Source organism: Haliaeetus albicilla, chromosome 11, assembly GCF_947461875.1.
Source record: "Haliaeetus albicilla chromosome 11, bHalAlb1.1, whole genome shotgun sequence".
NCBI classification, from domain to species: Eukaryota; Metazoa; Chordata; class Aves; order Accipitriformes; family Accipitridae; genus Haliaeetus; species Haliaeetus albicilla.
Window position 1 is genome coordinate 607745 of NC_091493.1, and position 24534 is coordinate 632278.

Consider the following 24534-nt stretch of genomic DNA (forward strand, 5'->3'; position numbering starts at 1 on the left):
ATTGGTAGCACTTTAGTTCTGGTGTTGTGGAGGTTGTGTGCAGGTTAATTTACTCTGCAAATCCTATAAATAGTGGCAGTATCTTCATTTATTTAAATCCCAAAATTTACTGTCTTTATTTTCCCCATATCCAGATACTGTCTTTTGTTCTTGTCTCTTTGTAGAGAAGGTAAATGAAATTTGGATACGAGCCACAATTATTCTTGGAAAATCATCCTGTGGCATTGATTTATATGCAAAATCTTGCCCTGCAGCAGCTTGACAGCTACACAGGGCTAGGGAGGCAAAGGCTACAGAGCTTCTCTCCTTCTTAAATGATGTATTTATGGCCCTTGTCTCTTGTCTTTAATTCACAGTGACCCAGGTTTAGCAAAAGGAAGTTGGTACAGCTATCCCATTCTCATCTCCAGAATAACCCAGCACTGGCCAGGTAAGAAACTCCCCTTGGATAGGGGAGATTTGATTTTCTAATGTCATGGGAAGATGAGGGGTGCAGTGAACGCAGCCCCCATGCACCACTCAGGGGCAGAGCTGAAGAAGCCCTGGCAACACTCCACAGTTAGAAAGCCCCTTGTGACTTTAGACTTCTTCAGCATTGAATAGCAGCTGCAGTAGGGTTTCCATGATTTTGGATTAAGAGAAGTTTCCTGGAATGCTATTTAGAGTGCAGAGGGGTGGCTGATGTTTTGAAGTGCAGAGTGTTCCTGATGACTTCCATGGAAATAACAGTATCAATTGGTTCTGAAAATGAGGCCCCTTGTCTAAATGGCCAGGTACGAAGAAAAGGACCAAACCCTTCAAAGTGTTTTGTTGGATCATTACTATATACCCATTTTACTATATCTGAACTGAACGGTTTTTCATTCAACAGAGGATTGTTACTTTATTGCAAACAAATGCAGACAAATTCTAATAGCAGATTCAGCATTTTTAGCAAAGACTACAAACACAAAAATGGTCAGTGCAAATGTTTTTCTAATCTACAGCTTCTCAGTTTTTTCTGAGAGCAATAACCTTGTGTTAGTGATGCTTCTAACGCCAACTGAGAAAAGCTATAAATCTTTATAACTCACAAGTGAAGCAATAAAATTTCAATGGCAAAATGTTTCTGTCTTCTGGAAAAGTTTCTGTCTTCTTGAAAATGTGAAAAATATGCCACTGTGTAGAGACAGAGAACTTTTGCAGGAAATATTCATTAAAACTGACTGTGAATATTCGATAAATACCCTGAAGTCCACATAGTTTTAAAATGTTATTTTTAATCAAGATTTTGCTTTTCAAATATTGTTGTAACTAACCATCTATCTTCAAATATTCTGAAAATAGAAGAATTTCATTTGTCATGTGTAAGCTATATGAATGGTAGCCAGATGCTGTAAAATGAGCTACTTTTTTAGGCATACATATTAAGGTATTCCTTTTTACAAGGAGTTTTGAGTATAAAAATTATATATTTGCTCATCTTTATATAATATAAATTCCAAAATATTTTTTTCTTTTAAAAACATAGTAGTTTTTACCAGAAATATCATAGAATGTATCTGCAGTTGTAGATTTTTAAGCTGCAGCGTCAACAAGCAAATAGAGTTATACAGGATACTACATCAAATGAAACTTCAATGCTGTGCATCACCAAAACGTATGTTTCACATCTCACTGCATCCTTTCTAGTTGTGTTCTAGTTTCACACAGGGACACCAAGACCCTAAAAAAGTCTTATGCATGCAGATAATTAATATGCTGCCTTGTAACAAGTATGGAGGACCCTAAGGGGTCAGTCTGTACTGATACTTTGTTTTCATTCTTTTGCAGTTTCAAATTAGCTGAAAGGTTATTGGTGTCAAGTCTCTAGTTCAAAATCTTCTACTATCTGGGCAGTTTTAGTAAGGTTTTGAAACTGTATGATACTGTTGCTGATGTAGCAAAGGGTTAGAATGAAAGATCTTGTTTGTACAATATTATGAACAATAATTGGACTTTGATAGTGGACATGAGGATCCCAGTATCGTCTTTGCTTTTTTGTGACTTCTCTGACCCTTATGTCCTCTGCAGTCACACAAATCTCCATGTGTATGGGATAAATAAATTCCTTCATTGTCATAAAAGAAAATAAGAACAAGGGATTGGAAAACACTGTCATTAATTACAGTTCCCTGCTTCATCAGGACAACATCATGTAGTCACTTCTATGGAAATTACTCTACACAACTGTAAATGAAAGTAAATTTCTTGTTGCACCATCTCACTTGAAAACGTGTCCCAGGAATGTAATGGAGGAATAGCTAAAATTATTTTTTCTTATATAGCCTTAATGTATGTATGATCAGTTCACACACATTTGTCCTTGGAATTATTTCTTCTCTGGTCCTGAAACAGCAGTGCTTCTCCCTCCCTCATGCTTATCGTAGTGTATTTATGGACAGCAATATTTTCCTCTCTTAACTTTGTAAGTCTTGTAAAACTGGCAATGTACAGTAGCTAGACTTCTTTGCTATCACTGCCTTTTCTCTAGCTGTCTTCCACTGCACATTAATGCTTAAATTTATTTACCTTGAATGTGAGGATCAGAACTCTGCAGATTTTTGCAGAATGTGGTTGGCAATCTGAATTTTGAGCTTCACAACTGCTAGTTTCCATTTCCTCCTTTCCCCTCCCCTCCCCCCCTCTTTTTTTTAACCATTGAGTTAAACAAAGTCAAGTCAATCTTAGATTATATTCTGTTAATGTATCATTTTGCTGTGTATATTTTAGTCTAAAATTAGGGCAAACTTTTAAAGAAAAACTCATCTTCTATATTTAGTTAAAATTCTTATAGAAAACTGAGTATTCAACATAAACATAGAACATGCTTTGATTTTCAGGTTTTCATTAAATCAAAGAGTATAATTAATAAATGTAATTTCACATCAGTATTAATTTCTCTTACATAGTGGATGTGCAAGTGTTTTCTAAAAATAAAGGCAATACATGAAGGAAAAGGATATAACCGCTTCAGAAGTTGGGGCAACTTTGAAAGACAACTGCGCGGGGTTTTTCATATTTTCTAATCCTTCTTTTCTACTTTTTTGTGTTTCATTGGTGTTGATATCTGCAGAGTGTAGCCTAGCTTTGTATAGAGCATGGTAGTTAGCAGCAGCAGTCGCTGCGTAAAGTAGTGGAACATGGTTGAGGTCTTCACGTTAGGCTGAAGAGGAGAGAATGCTGAGTCATAAAGATCTTCCCATTGCTGCTGAGAGCTTCACTGCACAAATGGTCTATTGTCCACTTGTGTCTTGGTCTGAAAGCATCTACCTGATGTAGTACTAGCCACCACATGTGGAAAATTGACTTGAGTGAGAGGCAAATTAAATCTTCCTGCTTTCTTTTATTTCTCTAAAAGATATACTAAACCATGCAAATGTTACTCTTATGTCTGAGTTACTTCTTTAAAATGTTACAAGTGGCTGTAGAAGTGATTGTACTTCAGAGCTGCAGAAGCTCTTCTGGGGCCCTGTTCCAGCGTGCACCACTTTCTGCTTTCATATTGGAGCCACTTCAGAGAAACTTAGATGAAACTAAATCATGAGCTTCCTCCAAGGAGGGAACAAAATAAGTTTTCTTTTAATGCTGCTTTTGTGCCAAATGCTGCATACCAAATTTGTGGTATAAAATCCAGGGGAAGTTGGGAGGAAAAAGGTTGATGTTAGGTGGTACTTTTCTTAAGTTTACTGGGGATAGAAAACATTTACATGGGAGAATATTTGCACTGGATCCTTGTCTGACAGCGAAGCAAGCACCCATGCCTTTTTTTCTCCTGACATTCTGCTTGTTGCAAAGTTAGGTGTATGTGTAGCTTAATGCGCTACAGCTGGGGTTCTGTCTCTTTCTTACTCATTCCAAAACAGGCAATGGCTTTAGCTGAGTCAGAATTTCATCTTTATTTTCACCTCACTAATCTCACATTTTTACCTGATTTCAAGGTAGGACCACAGCCTAAGAGTAAAGAATGCTCTTCACCCCATCACTGTCCCTTCAGCCAGGACTTTCGGTGCCTAGAGAGCTTCAAACAGAGCTTCCTATGGCAATGTGGAAAAATGCGACTGTTACTGAAGCAGCCTAAAAGTAAGGCCTTCCAACCACTACTAAAGATAGAAACTGCTTTTCTGTGGAGGTAATGTTGCTACATGATTCTCCTGTCAATTTCCAAATGATTTTCCTTCAGTATTTCTCTTAATTTCCCATGCCATTCAGCCCTGCTATGTTGTGAAAAATAACCGACACCTAGTTTGGCCTGTGCAAGGCTGGAGCCACACTTCCTCTTAGGGCTGACTGGAGCTGAAAACAGCCAAGCTTCCTCTGGCAGTAGACTCCTAGAAGCAGTAATTAAGTAATCCTGATGATGGCTTTGCCATTGTGAAAATATTTTAAGCCAGTGACAACTTCTGTAGTTGATGGGGGAATGAGGACTGGAATGGTTACTACTTCACTCACCCCAGCAGCAGGATCTTTTCCAGGGTTAAGTTCCCCTTCTGCTCCTTCTGCCCTTCTCTGTGGCCCTGATTTGCCTCTCATCTTCAGAACAGCAGAGCCTGGTTTTCTGTGCACCAGCGGGAAGCATCCAGCTGGCTCTCCCTCCTCTCTCTGCACCTGGGCCCCTTCAGCAGCAGCCCTAAGCACTCAGTCTCAGCCTCTCAGGTCCTGTGCGTGGTGCTGGAGCTGGGGAGTCTCCTGATGTGAGGAAACGTTCCCCATCAGGTCTTGTAGCTTGATGCTGAAGCGTTGTCGTGGCAGATGGAATCTGTAGGGAGTTTAGATAAAAAATTTCTATTAAAAAAAAAAAGCTTGCAAATTGGTTAAAAGCATCTCTCAGATTTGAGTAACCCAAGTATCTGGCCTTCCATGTTTCAAGCTTTTTTTCTAGATTACGGTGATGTTTGAGTGTCATGTAAATACACCAGTTAAATTATTTTTAACAAGAAAAAAATATTTTGTCTTAATTTTATACTTCAAACTGACTAAAACTTTTTTAAAATATTCCATTAAATTCAGGTGTGGGATGTACTTGTGGTAATAAATAGCTAGATACAAGATTTTATAACAGGAACCATTAGACAGCCTCATTTTATCTGGGGAAATAAGTACTCTTTTTCACTTTAAAATTAAAAAATAAAACATCACAAAGTGAATTCTGAGGACACTAAGTCATTAGAGAAAAATCCAGTTGAAATCAAACTCTTATGGATTGGCCAAACAGCAAAGGGCATACTCATATCTGTAGAAAAATTATTTCAGGCTAACACAAATTTATTGAAAACATCTGCTCCACTAATTAGCATACTGGGTACTTATCATCTTTAGTTGTTCAAAATGCCAGACTGTTTCATTACAACAGGAGGTATTGTGATGTAGAAAAGTTCAACCAGGACTAAAAAGCAGCTATTGCTATTGATTTTTTTAAAATATTAAATATTAATATAATTTTTTGTGTTTTATTGTAACAATAAAAAATAGTAGTACTAGTAGGTCATATATGTCACGAACAACCTCTGCCAAAGCATGAAGTACAAATCTACAACAAAATTTTCATCTAATAATAAAATTTCAAACTCTTTCTTAATTGTAAATATCCAAAAAGTATCCATTAAACCCTCCAATTCCTATTTTAATGGAATATTTTGAAAATGTTTTGTTTCATCTTGACAATGTTTTTTACACTGCCTGCAAGATACAAATTCCAGAGCCCTGTCTGTTAATCAGCAGAATCTGTTTACCATGAAAAAATGTCATGGTAATCTCTGATTGCAGATAAACACTTTCCTTTGGAGAATTATCATTATTAACATAGCAGGTTCAACTAACATTTGTGGCAGCCACAGAGAGAGTATAGCTGGCTCAATCCCTCTTACTTTTTCTTCCATCTTCGTATTATTCTTTTTTGTTGTCTCAAACCCTAGACTCTGGCTTTTCAGCGTTTCAGCTATTTGCTGCTCTTAAACGTTACCAAATATTGGATACTTTTTACTGAAGTTGAAAGCAACTTTGAAAACAGACATGTGACATTCTAACATTTAGGGCTGCACACCACTTTCTTACTTGGGACAATGTGGAATGAAACAATGGCTACAGATAGAAGAAAAATGTGGTTCTGCTGAACCCAACCCAAACCTCACCATGGACAAAGTGGGCTGAGCCAGGGAGTTCTTGAGATCTGTATCATCTCCACTGAGGACTCATTTTATATCTATAGGCAAGTCATTTAACTGTCTCTGGATCAAATTCTCCTTTGTTGTAAATCCATGAAGCTTTGTGTGTTTCATGGTACGTGTGTCAGCTGAGGAATTTACCCAGATTCTTTCGCTGGAATATGTCAAGTTGGTGAATGGACTCGGCATTACCCCTCTAATATTAAAGGTTCATAAGACATTTTGGGCTTTAAAGATTAAAACCAGGCTGATAAAAAATGATTGCTTGACTCCCACACTACTGCTTTTAAGAATAACATCAATTTAATTTTGAGTAGGAATATATCAATCTGACCCTAAATCAATGCAAATGAAAAAAATTTTGTTACCAAACAAGCACAAAGATATGTTCTGCCATTGTTTAACAGAAAGTCAAGGTTGTGCTACATTTATGACTGTTTCTTTCCACAGCTCTGTCAGGGATATAATTTCAGAAACTTTCTATATGCTAGATGTTCAGTTGGTTTATTTTTCTTTCTCTTTAGGCTTGCATAGATTTTAGACTACTTCCCTTAAAAGACGAAAACTCTTTGGAGTAAAATATTATGGTAGATTCAGTCATGTCTACTGTAGTAAGAAAATTTGTACTTGATAGCTCTTCTTGTTATTATCAGTTCTTTCAGCACAATGTGAATTTTTTCTTGACTTTCTTCAGTAATTTTGTTTATTGTGAATTACGTTATTCTAAATTATTGTGCTGTCAGGGGGAAGGGCTAAAAAGAACTGTCAGTAAAAGAGAGGTCGACTGTGGTTCTCAGGCATTATATTGGTGTTGCATATGCAAAATCACCTTTGCTAGGGCTATGGGTGACACCGTACAACTCTGAATGTTCTTGAACTGTTGCTGTTGTGGTAGGTAATAAGGGTAGATACAAGGCTCTTCTGGGGTGAGGGAAATTTACTTCATTGCCTTTCCCAAAAGTTACTGCTTTTGGAAGTGGAGCATGGTGGAGCCAGAAGGTTGCTTTATTCTTTGATAATAGTATCAATTTAAAAAAAGTCACGTCCAAGCATAAAAAAAAATGCCTAGTTCTTGGACAGTGTAACTGGTAGCAGAAGCACATTGCTAGGACTCCATCTCTAAAACATACCTTCTATGGCTTGCATATAAATCCCATGGCATGGGAAAGCACAAAACTGAAGAAGGTGTCAGACTGCATTTATTTTAATTTTTTCCTCTGTACAATTAATGCGAGTTAACGGAAGGAGTAACTGCTCTGGCATCCCCTTCCAACTGCAGATTTTTTACTCCCAAAGGTCTCTCTGGAACGTGAGGGAGCAATGCTGCAGGAGCTGGTAAAAGCCACTAATTAGAACTGTAATTAACAGATAAGGATACGTGAGGAATCTTCTCATATGGGATTCCAGTACAGCATTTCAGCTATAGTTTCTGTCAGTGTTAGGTCCAGCATTAGCCGCCTCGGATTTTGCCTAGAAGTAGAACAAATGTTCTCTGTAGAATTAACAGTAAAGCATTTTATGTGCAGCTGCATGGAAGCTTTAAGGCAATTGGCTGATCAGACTCACTTCTATCTGCTGCAGCTAATTGTGCTGTTGGAGGAAATGAAAGTTCAGGGATCATACGGTAGAGCTATGTGATGAAGAAGGGCTTTTGAAAGCAGGGAAGTTTGCCTTTCAGGGAGAATAAGATTTGTAACAGGAGAAGAGCCTGAGTGAAAGTTCAGGGAAAGAAATTCTGGGTAGTTTGATGTCATTTAGGGGAGGTAGCCTGATTCTTCAGCAGCTCCCAAGCCCTTGAACAAAGTTTTAAGGGCATGAAGGCACTCGTTCCAGCCCAAAAGAACTGGTAGCAGAAGAGCTGCACACTCTGAAATATGAGCAATACCTTGACAAGGTGCAACTCCTAGCAAGATGCAATACCTAGATATATAATTTTGGGAGGAGGAGATTGTGATTCTTAACTGGATGGTAGACAGTTCACTGACAAATTCAGGTAGGAAATAATAACATGCTGCAGGGGAAAAAAATAAAATAAATGAGGCTGTATGCTGCGTAAGCGTTGGCTAAAGTGCTTCCACTGTAGGAAGAGAAAATTGAAGTGGTAATTAACTTAATCCATTACTAAAATGTGTCATTCGTGTTTTCATACATTGCTTTCTTCTTTTTAGCATCCCCAAAAATGCCAATATTGGTAAGTTTAAAAAGGTGATGAAATATTCACACAATATCTGTATATTCCTAATACTTCAAAATATTCACCTGACTGATACACTAGTTAATTTAGTCAAGACAACAATCAAAGTTTAATGAATGTGGCATTTGTGTGATGTTTGCGATAGCTTGGCTAACAGTTGCCTTGGGAATCAATAGTGATGCTTCCCCTTTGAGTACCAAAAAGCCAAAGGATTTGCACTGGACATGCTTGTGATGCTCAAAGCAAGACTGCAGCCTAACAGGGTTGGAGGAGGGGAACTCCAAAAAGGTTAATTGAATGGCAAGAAACATTTCTTTCTGCTACTGTGGCAAAGATTCTGTAAACTGTTCTGTATGCTACTGGTTTGCCTTCGTGAGGGCTTGTTAAGCACTAAGGCAGGGTTTGGCAGTGCTCCTGCAATTCAGCAAGCAGCGCACCAGGTGGGAGACTGTAACCAGCACAGGGTAGCTATCAGCTGAGATAAGCAATAGAGCCCCAAATGCCTCATTTTCAGCAGTGAACTAATCCTAATAATATCTGTTACAGAAGTGCTGTCTTCTGAATTTTTTGCTTCTTATTATTCAGTAGGAAAAAAAAACCCTGGCTTTGTAGTCTTTCCTAGTGATCGTTCAAATATGCAATAAAACCAGCAGTGGGCTGAGCCTTATTTGTTCCAGTTCACAACTGCAGCCCTTATAGATTCAGAGAGTAACTTTCTTCTTATTTTGAGACCTCTGGTGATAACATTACATCTTTCCTTACTGCTGTCTAAAGGTTTGGATCGGTGCTTTGCTGGCCATGGAACAATATAGTCTTTCCAAGCTGTGAGGGAGGTTTTGTTCTGTTGCATAAGGGGGTTTTTGATGAAAAAGAAAACTCTTTGTATGTTTTGTGGAGGCATGCTGCTGCCAGTGCCTTGATGAACATTTGCAAATATGAGAGAATTGATAGGTTAAATATTGCAGTACTAAGAGCCTCTCTCTGTTACAGTTTAAACTTTTACTTACAACCTTAATTAAGAGGCAAAGCTAAAAGTTCTACAACCTAATACTTCTAAAATGGGTGTGCTGGAGTCTGAACTGAAGCTCTGCTGCTTCAGTAACTAAACAAAGGTACTTATTAGACTAAAAATACTGTGTTGAACATCAGGAAGTCAAGTTATATCAGCTTAATATTAAATTATGTTCTTTCATATACATCATTATCTCCTACCATAAGCTGTGCAGCTGTTCATGAAATCTGCACCCAGTCTATAGTTTGTGACATATCTTGAACAGATATTTTATCAAAAAAGCCACCATGTCTAACCTTGTAGTCATCAATTTAGAATTTCTTACATTTACCTGTTAATAAATGTATACCTTCCTTTATATATGCATTCCAGCAGTGTCATGTGTATGTTCTAACAATTACCCACATTTAATGCTCCTTCGTGACCTTTATGCATGTAAGGAGCAATGAAAATGCACTTGGGACTTGTACGTGTCATGGTCGAGTTTAATCTTTCATGATTGAAAGAAGCTGAGCGTGGAAGATAGAAAATAGTGCAGTAATTGTTTCTTATTCTGGAAAATACTGTTCAGATTGTATGTGCTGGAAATACCATCATTTAGTCCTTTATAGAGGACTGTCTTCAGCCACATCGTTGGAGGTATTGAGGTTCTTCCATCATAGGAAGATGATCACAGTCCTCGAATTAGTAGCAATGCTCCTTGGGTTACTGTATGCCTTTGATTTTTCCAACTTACGTGTGCACTGTTTTTTAAAGTTAAAATGTTGTCCTTCTGGTAGATTATTGGATGCAGCTCCCTGTTAATGGAATTACTCTTGGCTGAGAACTAGAGAGAAAACGACTGATGAAGATTGCTAAATTTTCTAAAAAAATGTAGATATGTGACTTCAAGCTGCACAGTTGGTTCCATACTGAAAACAGTATCTTTGAAAACTTAAATGAAGATTAGATATATTCAGGTATCACATGTGAATATGAGAGAACCATTTTTTCCTAGGATGCTAAATCCAACAGATTTTGAAAATTATACCATTCTTTGCCTGAAGACTGGTTACTCTGAAAAGCATACTTAGAGACTAGTTGGAATTCTTGCTCACTGACTGTGAATCATGGCATTTTCTACCAGTAGTCTCATGTCTCCGTCTCTCCAAGAGCTCTAAGGAAAAAGAAGGGCAACATTCATATGGAGAAATTGGTTTCCCCCCTCTCTGTGTATTAACTTCACTAGTTAGAAATGAGTTAAGAGTTTATTAGTATTCAAAGTTCTTCACTATTCAAAAGGTTTGTTTCTGTTTGCTTTTGGCTTCATTTATGGTAGAAGAATAGTGGAAAGCTCATTTTTAGGGATTACGCTTCCTTGTTCTCCCTGACGTGTCATAATTGCATAAGGGTTGAGACATTTTCCTCCTCCTGTTTTTTGGATGGGATCCGCAGCAATATAACTGATAAAGAAATGGCATTGACTCTGGCTCTGGAGTTAGAGGGACAATTCTTATGAGAAGAAATGGTCATTTATTCAGGGGATGAGCCAGTACCAGCTGCAGTGATGTATTTTTCTACATAGGTAAATGAACTGTGAAGTAAAGGTTCGTTAAGCAAAGAATATCAAGTATGCAGAAGACTGTAGAAGTTATTGAATACAATGTAGACGAGCAGGAACTGAAAGGACTTAGAAAAGTGACGGCATCATAGAACTGATAGATTTTCAAAAACAAATATTTGAGCTTTAAAAATAGTTTTTATTGCATTTCTTAAGTCTCCAAGTATTTCGTAGTAACCTCTTACCTATTATAATTGCTTAGTTGCACTGAAATTGTTGCAAGGTTGGCAAGTTTCCAGGGTAGCATCAGCCTGGTTCCAGAGGGAGGTGGACACCTTTATATTGTTGAGACTTGGGCATTTCAATGGGACCTGTGAGGAAGGGTAATAACTAGTGGGAATGAGGATGGTGGAATTTGGCCCTAAATTAATGCCTGTTGTAGCCTTGAGGGTCTGTGTATATTGCCAGCCTAAGCTATTGCTTCTAAGGGCTTGTTTTGTATATTGCTTACAAAGATTTATTTTAAACAAATCTCTGATGGTCATTGTAAATCAGTGCTTTAGCTTTTAATTATTGTCTAGGCAGCTGGTTTTCTGAATTATATTCAATGTCACAAGTATTTTTTTTTTCTTCTGAATTCCAAAAAGTCACTTTTAAATACAAGGTGTCTCAGGTTCACTTTATCTGAGAAATAAGAAACCTGAGAGGATGTAAGATAATTTAGCTGATGTTTCAGTGAGAGGGTGTCAGAGAGAGACTAAGATAAGAGAATGAAGTAATTCAAGTTACGTATGGACTGATACATTGACTTCAGATTATGAGCCACAATTTCTTCTTAATTTATTTTTTGACACTTTTTTTCTTCTCAAGGAACACATTTTGCAGGAAAAAAAAAAAGGAATGTGGTAGTGCTTTTACTCTGTAATATTAATTTTGTTCAATTAGTATGAGTTTTTAGTATATAAATCTGCATATTAAAAAAGTGAAAAGGCTGGGATTTACATGTTTTTTCCTTAACAAATCCTTTAAATTCTCCTCTGGTTATTACAAACTAGCCTTGCAGTTACAGTTTAAAGGTTAGCTAACAGCTTTTTTAGAAGATGGGGAGGGTTTGGGGTCTAACACAGACATTAATGAAAACATAGATTAATTGTTGAAGGTGTATTTTTACTGATACAGTACACAAATTTATTTCTTTCTCTTTTAAAAAATTGAGCTAGGCTCAGCTAATAGAAACTGTTAAAGTACAAAATTTAACATAAGAGAAACATTCCTTCCTACAATAAAAATGAGGATTATGATTTATTGCTTTTAGCATACTATAACAGTATCTTGAAACAATCTGTATTTGGAGAGTTACGTGAGATAACATTACAAGCATTCTGGAATCACACTGTGACAGTCCAGTGAGCCCAAATGGTCATTGCAGGCAAAATGGCAGGTTGAATGGAATGAATGAGATTGTGTATTTGATACACTTCATATTCAAAAGCTCTATGCACACTGTGGCATACAAAACTTCGCTATGGGCAAATAGGGAGCATACCTTATATGCATAGCAAGGAGTTTATTGTTAATCTAATACAAGAATGATTACTAATCCAGATCTACTTATAGAAGAAGAATAAAGAAAAAAGAATGCAGTTTCAGGAACATGTCCTAATAATGAAACAGTTGCAACTGTTGCATGCTCCTTAGTACCGACACTCTTCTCTCCAGTGTGTTATCCTTGCCCTTGCATGGCTTCCATGAATCACAAGACTGGGTGCTCATCTTCCTCAAGAAAGGGGAGGGTGTTACATGAGTCATCTGCAGCCCCTAGTTCTTCATTAAGAGGAGAATTTTGACTTTGGGGTTTTCCTCTACCCTGTTCCTGGGTCCAATAAGTTAACTAATGAGAGTCATTCACTTTTTCTTTCTTTGTGGGTTCCTAATTTCACCTTATGCACAATTCTTTATATATACATATGTACTCCTTGTTCACATTATTATCCATAAGCCAGTTCCATGATCACATTCCTTTTGTGACAGTAGTTAACTATTCATGATTATATCCCTGGGGCCTCTAGTATCATCCTCTGCCTTTATTTGAAGGCCTCTACCATCATCTCATAACTGTCAATAATTTTGAGAGCAGTTTGGGATATCTTATGAGTGACCTGGGGATACTTAATCGTAACTTGACGTTAAATTTAGGGCATGGCCAGAGCATTTAGCATATGGTTCTTTACAGTTTGGTACTGATCCTGCCTTCTAGAGGCTATTTAATTTTTAACTCTTGTCTTTTCTCTACTGAAATGAAATAAGTAATTCTCTTGCCTCCGAAACCAGCGAAAAAAATAAAATTAAAACTACTGCTATAATACTTGAATTAAATAGTGCAGAACAGCTGCAAAACTCCCTTATAATTGGTCCTGGTGATTGTCTTTCCTGGAGACTATCCACTTCATACATAAAACATGCATGCATGTATCTCCATTGCTACCACAAGGTCTTGGCAAGTCTGTTTTTCTGTATATCAAATTAATGGTCTGAGATTTCGTTCGTAACAGTTATTTCAGTAATTTCTGAATTTTCTTTTATCTGTAATTTTTGTTCCCAATAATTTAGTATTTATTATTATTATGAAATAATGTTCATATTCAAAACTTTGGATACAACAGAGGCAAAGTATTGAGCAGCTCATGTTACCTTCTGTTTAATTCCATGTTTACGCAAAATAACGCAGCAGAAACTTAGAGTAGTTGGCAGTAATCAGGTATCTACAACACAATGAAACAATGTTTTAATAAATGGAATCTTTCCTTAATTCAAGACAGCAAGTCAGTTCTTAATGTTTGCTTCTTCTAAGCTAATGTGTCGAATTGTGGTGTACAGTTTTTAACAGGTATCTTTCTTACACCATGGGGAAAAAGTTAGAGAAAACAGCAAACCAGAGAAAATATTTATAAACTTTCATATGTAAAAGGAACTGTCATATATAAAATGCCTCATGTTTTTATAAAATGAAATGTCTACTTGGAAAAGCATTAATTTAAGAAATACAGTGGAGTACAAAAAAATCTTCTTAACATTGGGGTTTGGGTTTAGAATACACTTATGTGCCCATCACACTGCAGACACTGTTATAGAGCTGTACTCTCAGGATTCTCTGAACTGCTGAAAGAGAGGATCGTACTCATTTTAAATCCAGAGTTAAAAAAGCTTACTTCAATAAGATACTGAGTTGTGTCAGTAACTGATGAAACTTTAAACAAGATATACTGGAATGGTGTGATACGGTCTAACCTCAAATCTGTCCCTGTAATTTTTATTTCTTGCATCTGTAAGGAGGGGAGAGATTTGTTAGATCAGTGGATCCACTTTGCCCCTACCTGGGTACATGGTTTTATTTAAAATATGTTCCAAGATTTTTCAGTAGCTGTAATCGAAGTCCCACATCACTTACACAAAGCTTCTGAAGTGGATGCCATGGAAGCTTTGGCCCTTCTGGTCAGTATATTCTAGTGAGTATTGAAGAGAAATTAATTTGAATAAGGTAATCAAATTCATGCTGATCATGATATGATCAGAGATACATTTTTCCAGATGAAAACTGAAATCTGTAATTCTGCATGGCTCTAAAATGAATCCTATTATATCTATTGATGTAACTGTCTTGCATAAAAATATTCATTATGAGAAGTAGTAAACAATTGTAGTAGTGGTTTTACTAGAAGATAAGAGAATGTAACAGGTACAGCAACACTTAGAAAACTGATGAGTTGTGTATAAGAACATATATCCCTCCTCCCAGTAGTGCTTTCCATTAAGAAATGAATCAAATACCAGAATTCCCTTTTCCAAGCCCCAGTTAACTTTGCATTTCTTTGATTGGATCTCCCTAACTATACAGTTTATAGAGTGGCAGAAAAGCCATTAGAATGGTTGGTTGTTTTCTTGTTGGCTAATGATGCTGTTCTTCCTTTTCCTGAAAGGGCATTTTTTAAATCCCTACATATTGTTATTCCTCCAATCTGGCCTGCTGAATGGCAATCACAGCTAATATACCCCTTCAGCAAACCATACCTCTGTCTTTAACTTTACCTCTGGAACAAAGAGTCAATTTAAGTTTGTACTAAATGTGAGTTTTGGATTGGATTGTACAGTACTCTCCTAATGTGAAAGCTATGACTTTTTAGCAGTCTTCATAAAGCATACCTCCATAACTCATCACATGTTCTCCTTTCTCTACATTCCAGGTATACGTATTCTATAAATCACTTTACCTTTTATAGTCTCTATACATCTCAAAATAAATTGAAACCTAAAATTGAAGTGCAAAAGTAATTTATTCCTGAAAAAATCCAATTGGTATTTATTACGTTAGCCACTTGGCGCTTCCCCTTTCTTTCCAGCACTCACTGTTTACACTGCCGTCCTCCTTGGTCTATTCTTCCAGCTTAATATTTATGTCCCGTTATTAAAGAGAACAGTCTTCTTTCAGATGCTTTCCATAGCACCATCTATGCTTGGAATCTGGAGGAAAACTTAAAGGAGTATTATAGGTAATATAACTACTGCTTACGCACAGTATCTTAAGTTCCACATATTAAGAAATTGTTCAGATTTTCTTCATACAGTCAAGGTCACCATAGGTACTTTATCTTCCACATATCCTGGTTGGAAAGATACGCTTGTGTGTTTTCATTATTTAGTATCAGATGGAAAAATACTTCATTTTGATATTTCCACTGCTTCCAGGCTGGGTAAGGACCTTGTCTCCAGTAATTGGGATTTTTCTGTTTGGAAGTGCACTGAAGGAAGGGGCCATACTGCAAGTGTAACCACGTGTTGTGCTCTGCCTTACTGAGTTAAACTCTTCTGGGTGGTAGCTGGCCCTTTTTCTATGGTCTGCGTCTTATATGCTTCCCTCTATTCAGCTGAGAACAACAGTCTTCTGCAAGTGGTTAGTCGTGATCTGACAGACTTGGTCAGCTGGATCCTCTCATGAATCACAATCTTTTTCACAGGGTTACATTTTGTGATTATCTCATTCTTAATGTGGTCGTGCCAATATACCACAAGCAGCTTGTTTCCAGGAGTAGCAGATTTTTGCCAAAAGCCTTCTTTTGAGAATCAGGGTTGATGTTACATATATCATGATCAAACCCATGGAAAATGTGCATAGCTTGAAAAGCCTGAGCATTTTGTGTCCCATAAAAGTTCATACCAGCTTCAGATCATTCAAACTGATTTGCATACCAGCTGTATTTCTCATGATCTATGTGGGAGCAATTTTCTGCCCCTCAAAATGCAAACTCTTATTCTTTTTGTTTAGGACATCAGTGTGTCAGTGAAAATCAGGGGCCCCTGTGCAGTGTGCACTTGCTGCAGGACTGTTGGGCCCCGGGACGTCGTACTCCACACTCTCAAGCTTAATGAGGAGGGTATTGAGTCATGTTGACTCTCCCTCACTGCTGGTAGTTGCTGTTCTGCAGTACTTATTATTAGCTCACTGTTGACTGGGATTTCACCTCTTTGTAATTGCTTTTCAGCAGGGTTAGTCATCTGGAAAGCCCATAGTGTATCCTAGCCCAATGTTTTTCTGAAATCAGGCTCATCCTCAGGCACCAGTTGCAGAAGTCATCAGAAAACCTTCTTGTCAACCTTGGAGTTGTCTGTGGTTAGCCTCAGGCATGGGATTTATTACAATGTCTTTCTATCTCTTCAGAAAGCAGAATAGAAATTTTCTCTTTCTGTGTTTTGAATCTTCCCAAGAATAACAAAATTTTGGCTCAGGCAAGATATTTCTGAAGTCCTCATAATACCTTTTGGGATATTATCATCAGAATCAACTTCCTCACTTACTGGTGATCTTTATAGGTATCACTGCATACCATATGCCTGTATCAGTCTGTTCAGATCCACTACTCCCTATCCTAGGGCATAGCATATTCCTATATCAGTCTGTTCAGATCCCCTACTCCCTATGCTAGGCCCTGCTGATACACCATCAGCTTCCAGTCTTAATTTCTTAAGCATCTGATCAAAGGCACTCTGCCTTTTCCACTGAGATGTCACCATTTTTGCTACCCTGTCTAAGCTAGGTTGTAGTTTTCTGGGTTTACATCACTTCCTTTGGCTTTTGGTCCACCATCCAGCTTTGCCATATTTATTGTCTACTCCGCAAGATTCTTCGTCTTTTTTGAAAGTATCAGGATGTATTTTTCTTTTAGTACAGCATCTGAGATAGTCCTTCTGACTGATCTCCCCTTTTACTCTAAATGTGTTTCTCAGCTTGGAGACTCCCAGGAATTTCCTGGTGCTGCAAGATTCTTCCGTCAGCTACTTCATAGCTGCTGGTCCCATCTCCATGTCACTGGCTGAAAAGGTCCTCTTTCCTTTGGCTTTCTGCTTTGAACTAATCAGCAGAATAAGTCTTCTGCCATCTGTGCTTCCTAGCTGCCCTCTTGCAGTACCCAGTACAAATGAAACCACCCATTTTTAAAGCTCATGTAACCTACTATTTCAGGAGATGAAACCTACCATTCACATCGTATTTCTTTTTTACTTCAGGCTATTCCAGGACATTGGTTCTGGCTGGACTTCTCAGCAGCTCAAGTAGAGTTGCTCAAATGAAGCCAGGGTATTGCAGGTGACAACTGACGAACTACATGCTTTGTGAAGGCTCTGAGACTGAAGTGCTGGCAATTTTAGCTGATCTAACAGGACAACATCTATTGTGTTTTTGCGGATATGATAGCAAATGTCAGGGTGTTCATTGGTCTTTTGATCTGGGCTGGAAGTTCATACGGTGTATCTGGAGAATATGGGATCCTGCAAATGGTGCCATTCATGTGTCACATAGCTTTCCAGTGCTGTACGTGAATTCGTGTAACTTTGTTTCAAATTTTTTAGCAACCATTGGACTGCTGAAAATTTCACCAGCTGCTCACCTTTAGCTGGAGATGAAGCACATCTTTTTTCAGTAATTTTCCCTTAGAGCCATGAATGCTAGTCACTAATAAGTGAGGAGAACCGAAACAGATGCCAGAAAATTAAAATCAATTGATTTTATGCATAACATTAACAAGGCTTTTTATCTTGGTGACAAACAGTGCTATCTTAAGTAAGCATTCATTTGACCTAGTGGCTTTGATACCAGTTGCTATTAATATCCATGTAGCACTCATTAACAAGCCTGGAGCTTTCAGGGGTTTAGCTGAATGGTAAGTAAAACTAGATGTGAAAATAAACTGACCTGTAAGCAATCTTTTTTTTTTTTTTTTTAGGAAACAAACTAAACAAAAAACAAAAGGAAAATATATTAAAGCTAGCCCAACAGAATGCAGGAGATTAATAACTGTGGGCATTTAATGAATACTGTCTTATAAATAGAAAATAGATATTAATGATGAAGAGTTTCTAAAATTAGAATTTCTCTCAGATGAGATATTTAGAATAAGTTTATAGAAGTCATGTTATGTAGACATAGGAACAAATCAAACAATAAATGGCCGACAAGCATAAATGCATAATTAATGCTGTGCATCAAAATGAACTGTACCAAAGCAGCTTTCATTTTCCCAGAAAAATTGAAGGAAGCTCTCTAAAAGCAACTAATTTGCAATACAGAGCTGATGAAGTAACATTTGCAAATGTTTCTACTCTGTTGGAAGGCTGAAATGATACTTATAAATTCCCCTGGATTACAAAGTATGAATTGAAATAATTTCACTGCCTTCCCCCATTTCACCAGCTGCATACCTAACATGACATAAGCCCATAAGCTCTCTGAACTTCTTCCTCTAAAAGTTACTGCAAAACTCTTGTTTGATGGGTCCATATATCAGATTCACAGCTGTATCAGAAGCCTGAGTCAGTATTTATTTACATAACGGGACAGTTCTTTCTTCTTCTTGCAATATCTCTAGTTCAACCTATAATTTTTTTAAAACTACAGTAAACTTCAATAACTGGATCAACACCAGTGTGTGTCAGGTAAACCTACAGTTCAACAGGTTTCTTAATTTTCATTCTTTAGCTTATTATTAGCTTATTATTGTGCTAGCTGGACAAGGAAAGTTTTAATTATTGATGCTGTGATCAAATCTGATGGTGTCAGGAAAAGCTAGAGCTTTATTTCTGTTCTTTATGGCGTTCTATATGCAAGTAACTCAGCTGTCGGATAAGGAATCTGTATTAGGGTTCATTGGAGATCTTTGCAAGTGAACAGAAGCATTGATTTTTTTTGTTTGGTTTGGTTGGTTGGGGTTTTTTTGAGGGAATACCATTAGGGAGGTTGAGATCCAACTATTGATTCACAGCCTAATTCTTTTAATGTATTAACAGTCTATGGAGAACTTGAAATTAAACAGAGTTGTTCAAACTTTTATTTAATGAACAGTAAAACAATATTGCATAAAAAGAAATGTGATTAACCTTGTACCTAATAAAGTTGATGGCATGGTCCTTTCAAAGTAAGTCGCAGACTCCCTTTACTCTGACCAGGGCAGGATTTTTCTGCTTGAAACAGAAAAAAGTTTCAATGTTCTTAAAACCAGATTTGATCCAGCTCCATCAAAAGTCAACGTTTGTCAAATTCTGTTTAATCCAATTTCTATTTTGTAGCCACTATTACACTAAAATGGCCATTCTAGTGCTCCTTTAGAGTATAACATGAGTAGCCATTGACATCGGTGGACCGAGATTTCTCCTCTGATGTTTCTCACCAGATAGTAGCTCTCTGAACAAACTCTCTGTTATGATATGAAATATTAAACATCAGGGAGGCAGGATTGCTGACAGCAATGTAATATTGAAGACATCTGTCTGATTCATAAATATATTATATTTGGTTTCACAAAAGCCAGGGAATGTCAGATCATACAAGAATCAATTTAGACTGGAGAAGTTCAGCACAGTTTTAACTCGAGGGCATCATTATTTACATCACTCGGTGACATAAATATGATCTCTGATCACATCTTTGCTTTGAAGAAGCTGCATATGTTGGTTCTTCTTTGCAGAGTACATCTCCAGAGACATACAAACTGAACCCTGCACAATTTGCTTAAATTATCAGTTCCTCTTAATGTTAAATTAGAATAATTTTCAGAGTATTTCTGTGGTCTCTGCTTACGTTTCTGTGGTATTCATGTACGCACGTCAGTTATAGCGGAAGTTTGCCAGTTTCAGACAGTTGAAAAATATCTGTATCTCTTTTCATACCTTAATCTGACAGGTGTTCCTACCATACTTCATTTGAAAGAAACAACAGAAGCATAAGACAAATCAGTGTCTGTTTAACTCATTACTGAGTGTGTTGGGCTTCCTTGTAGAAAAAAATGTGTAATAAATCCTTTTTGGACCTCATTTTTTGTAAGAGCAACACTATTTTCCTCTTCAATGACCATCATCATGTCATTGTGTTGCATCTCATCATACAACTATCTAAAAATAACAAAAAAAATTTTCTATAGGCCTGCTGACTGAGGGTAGTTTAAGTACTTGTGTGATATTTTATAGGCAGGGCTACATGCTTGGAAAGTGATTGGTTCTAGACAAACTTAGGTATGTTTTCATTTTAAAGGATATAGTAAACAATTGTAGAGCTCATAGAATAGATGACCAAAGATGACAGTGAGAGTGCAGAGTGTAGACATTTTTAAAAAATAAAGGAATTGAAAAATTACTGGATGATTACAGGTCAGAATATTTCCTAAATGTACTTTTTTTACAATACTGACATTGGAATTGGTAGTTTTTTCCTATTTTTCTGTGGACAGTGGGGAAAAGGAAGAATGGGAAGAGGCGAGGACAATTCCTGTATTCTAGTGCAAAGATCTGGGCTCTTAACAGTGCTTTTATGCCAAGCTAACACTTCCATCATGAGAAAAAATACACGGAATCTATTTTTAACAAAGAAATGGAGGCCTTCGATCTGGGGTTTTGTTATCATTTCGGAGAAAGCTTTCTAAAAGCTCTTTCTAGTCAGGATGGAAGAATTTTAAAATTGCCATAAAGTGGATCTGTCATCCTTCAATCTGCTTTAGGAGTCACTTTGAGAAAGAGAAGTACTCTGGGAGATTCATTACTTTACATTCTAGTGGATATCCTGAGAAAATCCATCTGATAACAGGAGCTGGAAGAAGCTTGTACATCTAATTTGTAGCCAGTGTAAATACCCCCAGGTGAAACAATGCTCTGGTTTAGGAAGAACGGTTGACAGTCCCTTTTTAGTAATCACTCACTAGCTGTGTAGCCACATTTCTTCTCAATCGCTTACTTCCTACATCTGGAAATAGCCTCTCTTCCTCAGCAGTTTGTTGTTTAATGAGATACAAATACCCCTCTGAAATGCTTTCATTATGATAAAATTCTTTTAAATTGCATGATTTTTCATGATGTTTTACATTAGGTTTGTGTGTCCTTTAGAGCACTGGGGGTGGATCAATGTCATGTGATAAGAAAGACTGATGTTATCATCACTGCTGCCTAGACTACTGCAGAATCTGCACAGTGAGCAGAAGAGGATTTCAGGAAGGTAGAAAGCACAGTTTCACTGTTAAGGCAGTAGAAAGCTGCCCCAGAGAAAAGGACTCACTCTATATACTATATCAGCCCATGCTACAGCATTCATGTGTAATGTAAAAAAGTAATCTGAGCTGTAATTTTCAGAATTTCTCAACTGCATGCTATTGACTTCTCAGGCAGACACCTTTAAAGTCAGGGTTATACTTTTGGGAAGCACCAAGCAGAGAATGCATCAGATGGACAGTACACCCCAGATACTGGGGCAGTACTGTAAAATATATTCATTAATGACCTGGATGATGAGACAGAATGCCCCCTTGGCAAGCTTGCAGAAGGTACAGAACGGGGAAGACTGGGTGTGCTGCCATTCTGGGGGACCACAACAGGATGGAGAAGTGGGTTGACAGAAACCTCATAAAGTTCCACAAAAGGAAATATATTTACAAACAAGTGAAGTCTTGTGAAGTTGAGTAAACAAATCAGTAAAGGACAGTGCGAAAAACACTGTCAGTAGCCAGCAAACTGCTACCATTTCTCTCTGAAGGGAAATTCACTGCAACACTGGTGATTCCTTGAGACTTGTCTGAAAGTTGCACTGCAGTATGTATCCTTGCTTTTCATTTCCCAGGTTTTAGATCACACTTTAGCATCCAACACCTATAGTCTTTATGTCCTATCTTTTCAGGTATGTGTATGAATAATGGTCTTAATTTGATTTCTTTTTATATTTCATTAGTTATTATTTTGTCAAGATGGACTGGAAAGTTTCACTTTTCAGAGTTCTAATACCAATGGCAATAATCATGTGTGAAACACCTGAGAAGGGACTGTAGTGATAAGAGACAGTTGCAGTTCCCCCCTCTCGTAATACTCTTTATACTAGTGACCTCCAGAAGAGGCAGACCGCAGAGGGGTTGCAAGGACTTCTTCCACTGAGTAGTTTTAAAGAACTTATCAAAAAGCACTCCTTGGATATAAGCTCCTTCTAGATTGTTTTCATCTAGAAGTAAAATACTAGTGAGTCAGCAAGAAAAAAAAAATCTTCTACATAACCTAAAATCTTTATATTTTTCAGATCTGCTTCTGGCCAAATAGTCCCATAATACTGGAGGAAAATTAATAGAAAGTGGCCTATTAGTGTCTTTATTTATAGTTCAAGACTCAACAACTCAGTGATTTATATTTTCAATTTAATCACACCAACTGATGTAAGAAATAACTGGGAATGCAGGTATGACCTTGCTCAAGCAGACTATATAAAATTCAATGTAGCAAAGCTTGCATATTGAAAATTGTGCAGTAATAAAATGTTTTTTGCATTGTGTAGCTTGCTAGCTATGTCAATACAAGATAATGGTTTAGGCAAATTACACGACTAAAGAATTAGAAATGTAACTGCAAAAAGGAAACATAATATTGGGTTTGTGGCAAGAACTCATTTTATATGATAAAACTAATTTGTAATTTGATCTTTAAAGCAGAAAGCAAAAAGAGTACCAAAGCACTTGAAATGCAAGGTCTATTATAGAATAAAGGAAGTGTGAAGACAAAGAAATAGTCTGACAGCAGCCTAGACAAGGGCAAAGGAACTCTTACTGGGCATAGCTAAACATTGTATTCTTAAGAAAATAATTTGGTTATTTGAAATAAGGAGCTGATGAAGTTCATGGGCGGGAGAACAAGATATAGTTTAAGAATGCAAAGTTCGGGTTTAGAAATTTCATTTAATTGACTGTATTTTTGTTCACTTAAATCTTCCTTAATGTACTCAGGCAAGAGAGGAAAGTTACTGAACTAGTGGAAGGAGAGAAATTCAGCTTAGAAAATAACAGTTCCTTATAGAGTTTCCCAGAATCCGTGTGCTTATGCTGAAAAGAGAAACAAAGGAGTGTGAGTGACTTCATGCAGTAACGCAGGTCAGGAAAGTGGGCCCAGAGAATACCCTCCTTGGAACAAACTTCCTGTCTCATGTGGAACATGTGCATAGTCTTATGTAGGGAAATGAGGCTTTGTTCAGCCTGTGCCCTCCACCACATTAGTACAAACCAACTCTGAGCTGAAGTCATGCAAATGAGTGCTTTAGGTACAGCCTTACGATAAGCAAGGTTCAGAGCAGGCTTACGTCCAGCTGGCTTGGAGCCCAAGCAGGTTGTTGTTGTTTGCAGAATACTGCATGGATGTACCCCTGTATTGCAAAGATGTTAGGTGTTTCCATTGCAATTTCCTTAATTTCTCTTTCTCCATCCATGTATAGCCTCCAGAAGTATTAAGCAGAATGGCTTGGAGTGACATTGTAGCTTATTCTAGTGATCATGAAGACTGATGAAGTAGGTGGGGAGCAGGTTCTGATCAGCTGGTCTATTGAATTATGTTCTCTCTTGGTGAAAGTGTAGCTGCTTTTCAGACCCAGCTTGTTGGCCCAGGAAGTCTATATGAGGCTTTTGTCTCTTTAATTCTTGATGAAAGGACTTCTGGTAGGATATTAAGGATGTTGCATTAATTAGAACCAAGTAAAACCTGCTCATTCCTTGGAATATGTGAGGTGTATAGTCATATCCAAATAACTAACTGAAAGGAAATTCTCTAAGTAACCAAATGTTTCCACTGATGTTGGGTACTCTATTAGAAAATGACCTCAGGGATCAAAGAAATGTTGATTGCAATGGTTCAAGGTATTTCTCACTAGCAACAGTGATTTTTTGTCAATGTCCTCCTCATTTATGCCTCCATGTTGGGAAGAAGAGGACCTAAGCCATTCAGTGCAAATATCTTTCATACAAGTTAGATGTATTTTTTCCAAAGGCTAATTCCTCTCCTGGTACAGCTCCTCATAAAAATATAAATTCATTAATTTGTTAAAATACCCTAATGGCCTGGCACAAGTGCAAGAGGGTGTGATTATTTCTGAGTTATTAAGGGAAGGATCATTTAGATGCAGAAGTTCACATTGCTTCATTGAAAGACTGTGTAAAACGGTTGTTGAAATAGGTTTTTGGTCTATTAGGCTCCTCACTAATCTTTTGGGGGAACTCATTAACATGCTTGAACGATAAAAGGCATAAGGATAGCTTTCATCAAGTGAAAATTG

At 37.3% G+C, this 24534-nt stretch overlaps 1 long non-coding RNA gene across 1 annotated transcript in view; it reads left to right on the forward strand.

Moving 5' to 3' along the window:
- The first annotated feature begins 338 nt into the window (after positions 1 to 338).
- The window catches only part of LOC138687932 (uncharacterized), a 161166-nt gene continuing 136970 nt past the window's right edge, over positions 339 to 24534 (forward strand). The window contains exon 1 of the long non-coding RNA XR_011326982.1: positions 339 to 430. This is a non-coding gene — a long non-coding RNA (uncharacterized lncRNA). The remainder of the gene's footprint in view (positions 431 to 24534) is intronic.